This window comes from Cyprinodon tularosa, unplaced genomic scaffold (genome assembly GCF_016077235.1).
Source record: "Cyprinodon tularosa strain WSP-4 unplaced genomic scaffold, ASM1607723v1 ctg199, whole genome shotgun sequence".
NCBI lineage: Eukaryota > Metazoa > Chordata > Actinopteri > Cyprinodontiformes > Cyprinodontidae > Cyprinodon > Cyprinodon tularosa.
Window position 1 is genome coordinate 2392059 of NW_024038729.1, and position 6000 is coordinate 2398058.

Below are 6000 nucleotides of genomic sequence, written 5' to 3' on the forward strand. Positions count from 1 at the left end.
GCATTTGGGTGGGAGGCTGAAATGAAAGCGGAAAATCGACTCTATTGCTGCGTTGTCGCCTTTTGAGAGCTGAAACTTGAATCCACCCCCTCTGTTTAAGGTTGTTTTTCTTTCTTAACATAAATGGCTTCCTTCACACCCCTTTCAAACCACCTGTCTTCTTTGTTCACATTTTGGACATAGAGTGTGAAAAATCAGAAACACTAAGGTACCCTAAAACCACTCTCACCACTGGTCCAAGAGATCAAGAATAATCTGGCACTGATGACTGGATGCAAGCACATTAAATAGAGGCTACGGTGGCTGAGAAGTGCAAAACACATTTACATTCAAAAACACATTAACAAATAAAAAACAAAATAACATTTGAAGAAACAAAATTATATTTTGTGAAACAAATGTATTTTTGAAAAAAAAGTTTACATTTTTAAAAACAAATTTACATTTTAGCAAACAAATTTACATTAACAAATAAACAAAATAACATTTGAAGAAACAAAATTATATTTTGTGAAACAAATGTATTTTTGAAAAAAAAAAGTTTAAATTTTTAAAAACACATTTACAATTCAAAAACACATTAACAAATAAAAAACAAAATAACATTTGAAGAAACAAAATTATATTTTATGAAACAATTTATTTTTGAAAAAAAAAAGTTTAAATTTTTAAAAACATTTACATTTAAGGAAACAAATTCACATTTTAAATACACTCAAAAAAAAAAAAACTTGTTCCCAGAACGTAATAAAATTATGGAAATAATTTCCACCTAAATAAAATGCATTAATTTAGCGAGAAGCAATTTTGTTAAGTGAACAAAGGGTAAATATGTTGGGTCAACGTGTTGTATTTGCATTACTATTACTTAATTACCAGGGGTCAGTCCAACTAGATAAATATAGGTAAATGTAACATACTAACATAATTTTCTTAAGCCATTTAAACTTGTATGATAGGATTATTAGGTACATAATTTAATAGGGTAGTTACAACTACTTTTCAAAATAGTACAGTACATGAATTTATTGTGCTGAGCCCACAAAACAAAGTTAGGTAAGAGATTAACTTTATCATATGAAAATGAACATAAGTAATTATTCACAAAATAAATCATTTTTAACGTATACATATTCAGCTATTTAAAATGTACATGTCAGCCTATATACCCCCAGCTGGTGTCAAGTTTGGAAAAGAAAAACATGAACTAAATTGGATTTGTTGAAATCACTTTACTTTAAAAATGACTACGTTGTGAAAATACAACAAACAATACAGCCTGAAACAGTGTCCAACATCATGTCTGTAAAAAAACTACAACAGATAGACAAACAAAAGTTGTAACTCCTGAGTTAGGAAATTGGAGCCCCCTGTCATTAGGTGTCTATATTTAGAGCTTTCAGCAAAGCCCTTTACAAAGTTATACGCAGAAAGTGGTCCTGTCAACTGAGTGCAAAGACCAATATTTGAGAACAACCAAAATACAGCATAATGCATCCATATCAAAATAGTTTTCTTTAGAAAATAACAATTTGTTTTAAAACCTTACCTTTGCATAAAGAAACATTTCAAAACATTCTATTTTGTAAACCCAAAATAGCAACAGGATGTATTAAAACACAAACACAGCTTTCAGTTCAGTAACTACTCAAATGGCTTCAAATGCCTTCCCATTAGAGTAACTCCAAACCTGTAGTTTACTCTATTGAGGGTGACTAACACGCAAGTAGAGTTTTCAGTGTTTGAGTTTTTTTTGAGAGTATGTTTCCATCAAGCTCCACGATGATCTTCTGCAAAGCTTCAAAGGTGTATCTGAGCTCTGGCGGGTAGCTGAGGTTAAGCGCATATACAAGCGCAAACAACATGACCACAGCAAGTGGCACGTTTCCGAGCCCATCCAGAACTATACCTACATCTTCCGGTCCATCACCTGGCTCTGCACCTTCCTTGCGAATGACAAATATTCCAAATGTCGTCTCCATCACTGCAGCTTCACTGCTCCCACAATCTGTGTTCTTCACAGAAAAAAGGGGGAAATAGAGGATATACATGTAAAGATATGTTATACTGGTCCCATTTTTAAACACACTAAATTACATACCATGTATTCTTTCACAAGGTTCTCGGGCTCTTCATTCAGGTACACACACCGGGCTTTGATGATTCACTCTCTTTTGACATCAATGGCGTCAGTCTGAGTATGTAGGACAATAAATTAAAGATAAAACATTTTAATCAACTGGTAGAAGATTTTACAAACAAAACTTTAAATAATACATTCTTCAAAATGTAAAAATCATTGACAATTTTTATGATATATGAACTTACAATATCCATGGGTGCATTGGTTTTATGTACCAGCAAGACATTTTATCATAGAAATATGTCAAATGTAAGCATGTGGTCCCAGGAAACAGAACCTACCATTGCAACATCAGTGGACATTGTCACATCTGCCCAAGGTTAAAATTTTATCAGATCCTTCTTCATAAAAGTACATTACACCCCTCTCCATCTAGTTTTATTTCTCTCCATCCCTCTGAAACTTCCGCTTTAAATTTCAAGCATTAAGTTTAGAATATTGAATCGGTACAGGTTTGACAATTTCTATTTTATTCTATTATCATACCTTGGTGATGGGTATCATGATGCTCCTTATCTTTCTTCCTTGAACGCCGCCTTTCTTGCCAAACACCCTCATCAAGTTTGAAGAATGAGCATCCAGCTGGGAGAAGAACTTTGACAGCAAACTGATGGTTGTAATCCTCTTAAATTCAGCAGTTAGCTTAAACAGAAAGGGTACACAAAAGCAAATTTAACTATCATAGCATTGAAATGACCGACTAGTTTAACAATTGTCATCTACCACCAAATCCTAAATCAGCTTACAAGTTATTTCCAAGGCTAGCCCACATTTTGTTGGCTGATATAAATCACACTGTACATATTTCAATCAAAGTTAATGAGTGCTGTGCATTTATTCAAGATGGAAATAGGATGATTAATTACTAATTTAATTTATGAGGCAAACAATGCAATCACATTCCTAAAATGAAAAAGCATTTCTGAAAATACTTTTTCATTTTCAAAATTTACATTTCAAATTTATTTTTGGTATGTATTTTCTGGGGTACATTTTCAAAAAATAAATCTCAAATGTATTTTTCTTTTTTATTTTAATTAAGTAAAATGATGAGAAGCATTAAAGAAGAAATTTAAAATGCAAACAGGATGATTGATTACTAATTTCATTTATGAGTCAAACAATGCAGCCACATTCTTAAAATGAAAAAGCATTTCTGAAAATGCTTTTTCATTTGAAATATGGTAACGATTTGCTTTCCTAGCTGGGCTACAGCACAACAGTACATTTATGGTAGCACACATTTGTTCCCTCGTCAACAAAGTAAATAAAATCTGACTGTGGAAAGCTCCATAGTGCGAAGAACTACTGTGTTGATGTTAGTAGCTGGATGAGCTAATGCTACGTGGAGTTGACATAGAAACCCCGCCAAGGTGCCGAGATGCCGTGGTAGTTTCCAAACTTAGAGCTAATGACTGTTAAGTGCCGAGCTTTCTGCGGACTCCACGTGAAGCCAAGATTCGGATTGGGGGGAAATTCATCACCACTATTATTATTAATGTAGCCTATGTGACTGGAGCCTTTTAGCTGCAGCTACATTCACCAAACGCAGGCAATTATCCCCCACCAGCCATGCCTGCATCAGCTCTTAGCTCATTTTGTAAATGAATCCGCACGCGTTGTCAACCATGCCGTCGACCTCAGGATGCTAGCTTGTAAGCTTAGTTAGCTATGAGCATGGCGACTGTGATATAGTGATGGGTCGGGCAACACCGATGCGTCGGCGCATGTGTCGGTCTCATAGAGCGAAACCTGTGTCGACGTGTGTATCGCTACGGAGAAGTCACGTGACCGAAACAGTTCATGTATCGGTCACGTGACCGATGTTTCGAACTGATTGACAAGCCTTTATAAGGATGCACATCTGCCAAAACAATCTTGCGTGTTTTGCGAATATAAAATTCATCAAACATTATGGAGCTTCCTCAAGCAAAAAGAAAGGTTTCTGCCGTGTGGGACCACTTTGATGTCATTTCGGAAAATAAGGTATTTGTTTTAATTTCCTTGTTTCATCCTGTTCCTGTCAGAGTTTCCACTTGATTTTCTGAGTAGAAATTCATTTCAAAGTGACCTTTAGTTTACTGTTCGTGTTATTTTCTACAGGTTAAATGTCGCAATTGCTCAACAGAGCTTGCATATTTAAATAACAGCACCTCCTCAATGCTGAGGCATTATAGGGCCAAGCATGAGAGTGAAATCCATGATACACCCATGATGAACTCAGGTATACAGGTATTTTACAACTTACTGACTTTGTTTTATTGATAATTCTGAATAATTTACACTTTCTCATTTTTAACCATCAAGCTTCCAGAAAGCAGATGCTTGATGAGGCTGTGCTTAATTTCATTGTAAAGGACTGCCAGCCCCTCGCTGTTGTGGAGAATGAAGGGTTCAGGGAGCTGGTTCAGCTCCTTGAGCCCTCATATGTTTTGCCAACTAGAAAGGTTTGTGTGGAAATTATCTAAAGTGGTAGTTTATTCATCAACTTTATTTTAAATATATTGATTTTCTTCTGGTTTGACTTGGTGTGGTTTCAGACCATCAAACAACTGTTGGCCAAAAATTACGAGGAGGAACGGGAACGAGTGAAAATGGAAGTACAGTAGACTGCGGACAGAATGTGCCTCAATAGTTGGAAGCTCAAATGAGCCCCAGCCGGGAACATCTTCACAACAGCTGTCTGCCCCCACTTCAGGCATGATATTGAGCATCATTTCTTTGTTGTTTGTAAATCATGTACTAAAATACTTTTTTTTTTTTTTTTAAGATGACCTTTGGGAACATTTTGATCTCGAAGTGGGGAGGCAGACCAAAAGTGCCACAGCTGATGCCATCCTTGAGATGCAGAGATACATGGCAGAGGGCAATATTGCAAGGTCCCAGGATCCTCTTGTATATTGGAAAAACCAAAGGACGGTTTATCCAAACCTCTTCCGCCTGGCCTTAAAATTTTTGTGCACTCCAGCTTCATCTGTGCTGTGTGAGCGGGTGTTTTCCACAGCTGGAGAACTAATATCAAAAAAGCGTAACAGACTGAATTTCAAAACGTTGCAACAACTTATTTTTTTGAATAAAAACTTGTAAAAACAAAATACCAGTGAACAAGCATCTTCATTTACTACATGTTTACTTAGAGATTATTACATTATGATGCAGGTTCTCATTATTCATTGACTGTGTCTAAAATATCAAATATGTTTTAATAATAATACAATGCATCATACAATGAATTGCATCATATTAGTGTATACAATAGGTCATCAAATCAGTGTCAGTTAACTCTGTCAACTAGGTTGCCTGTAGGGATTTTTAATGTCCAGCAGGTGTCAGTATTCAGTGACACAGTATCGACACAGTATCAATACAGTTTGGTAATGTGTCGAAACGTTTCATGACGCCTCATCAACCCATCACTAGTGTGATATATTAATGCACTCTAATAAAACGCCCAGTAACAAATAAATAATCCAAAATGCAAAAGAGGACAATAACTAACTGTCTATAACATGTCTGCTGCCGTATTGTTTTCTGTTCGATGGATGATAAAAGATTAAACTTACCTTCTTCCACACTTGAAATTTCTTTTCAAAATGTCTACTCCTTCTGCCAGCCAGAGTCTGGGACTCACTCACCTTTGACCGTGGCCTTCAAGAGAGGGGAATGTGCTCATTACTGCCACCTACTGCTTTGGAGTGTTATTGATTTGCAATCTTAACCCATTAGAATTAGGTTGTTTTAACATAAATTATTCAAGTAAATTTTAAGTTGTTGCATTTTATGCTAAATCTACATGATTTAAAACTGTTCAACCACAAAACATGATTTTATATAGTAGAAGCTACATGTTAGACATA

At 35.6% G+C, this 6000-nt stretch overlaps 2 long non-coding RNA genes across 2 annotated transcripts; one reads left to right on the forward strand and one right to left on the reverse strand.

Moving 5' to 3' along the window:
• Positions 1 to 1627: 1627 nt before the first annotated feature.
• Positions 1628 to 5783, reverse strand: LOC119782934. Its single transcript, XR_005280727.1, has 4 exons — positions 5707 to 5783; positions 2630 to 2785; positions 2102 to 2194; positions 1628 to 2015 (listed from the first exon to the last, which is right to left on the reverse strand). It is a non-coding gene; the product is annotated as an uncharacterized LOC119782934 (long non-coding RNA).
• Positions 3987 to 4579, forward strand: LOC119782935. The gene is made up of 3 exons (XR_005280728.1): positions 3987 to 4129; positions 4247 to 4367; positions 4501 to 4579. It is a non-coding gene; the product is annotated as an uncharacterized LOC119782935 (long non-coding RNA).
• Positions 5784 to 6000: the final 217 nt, after the last annotated feature.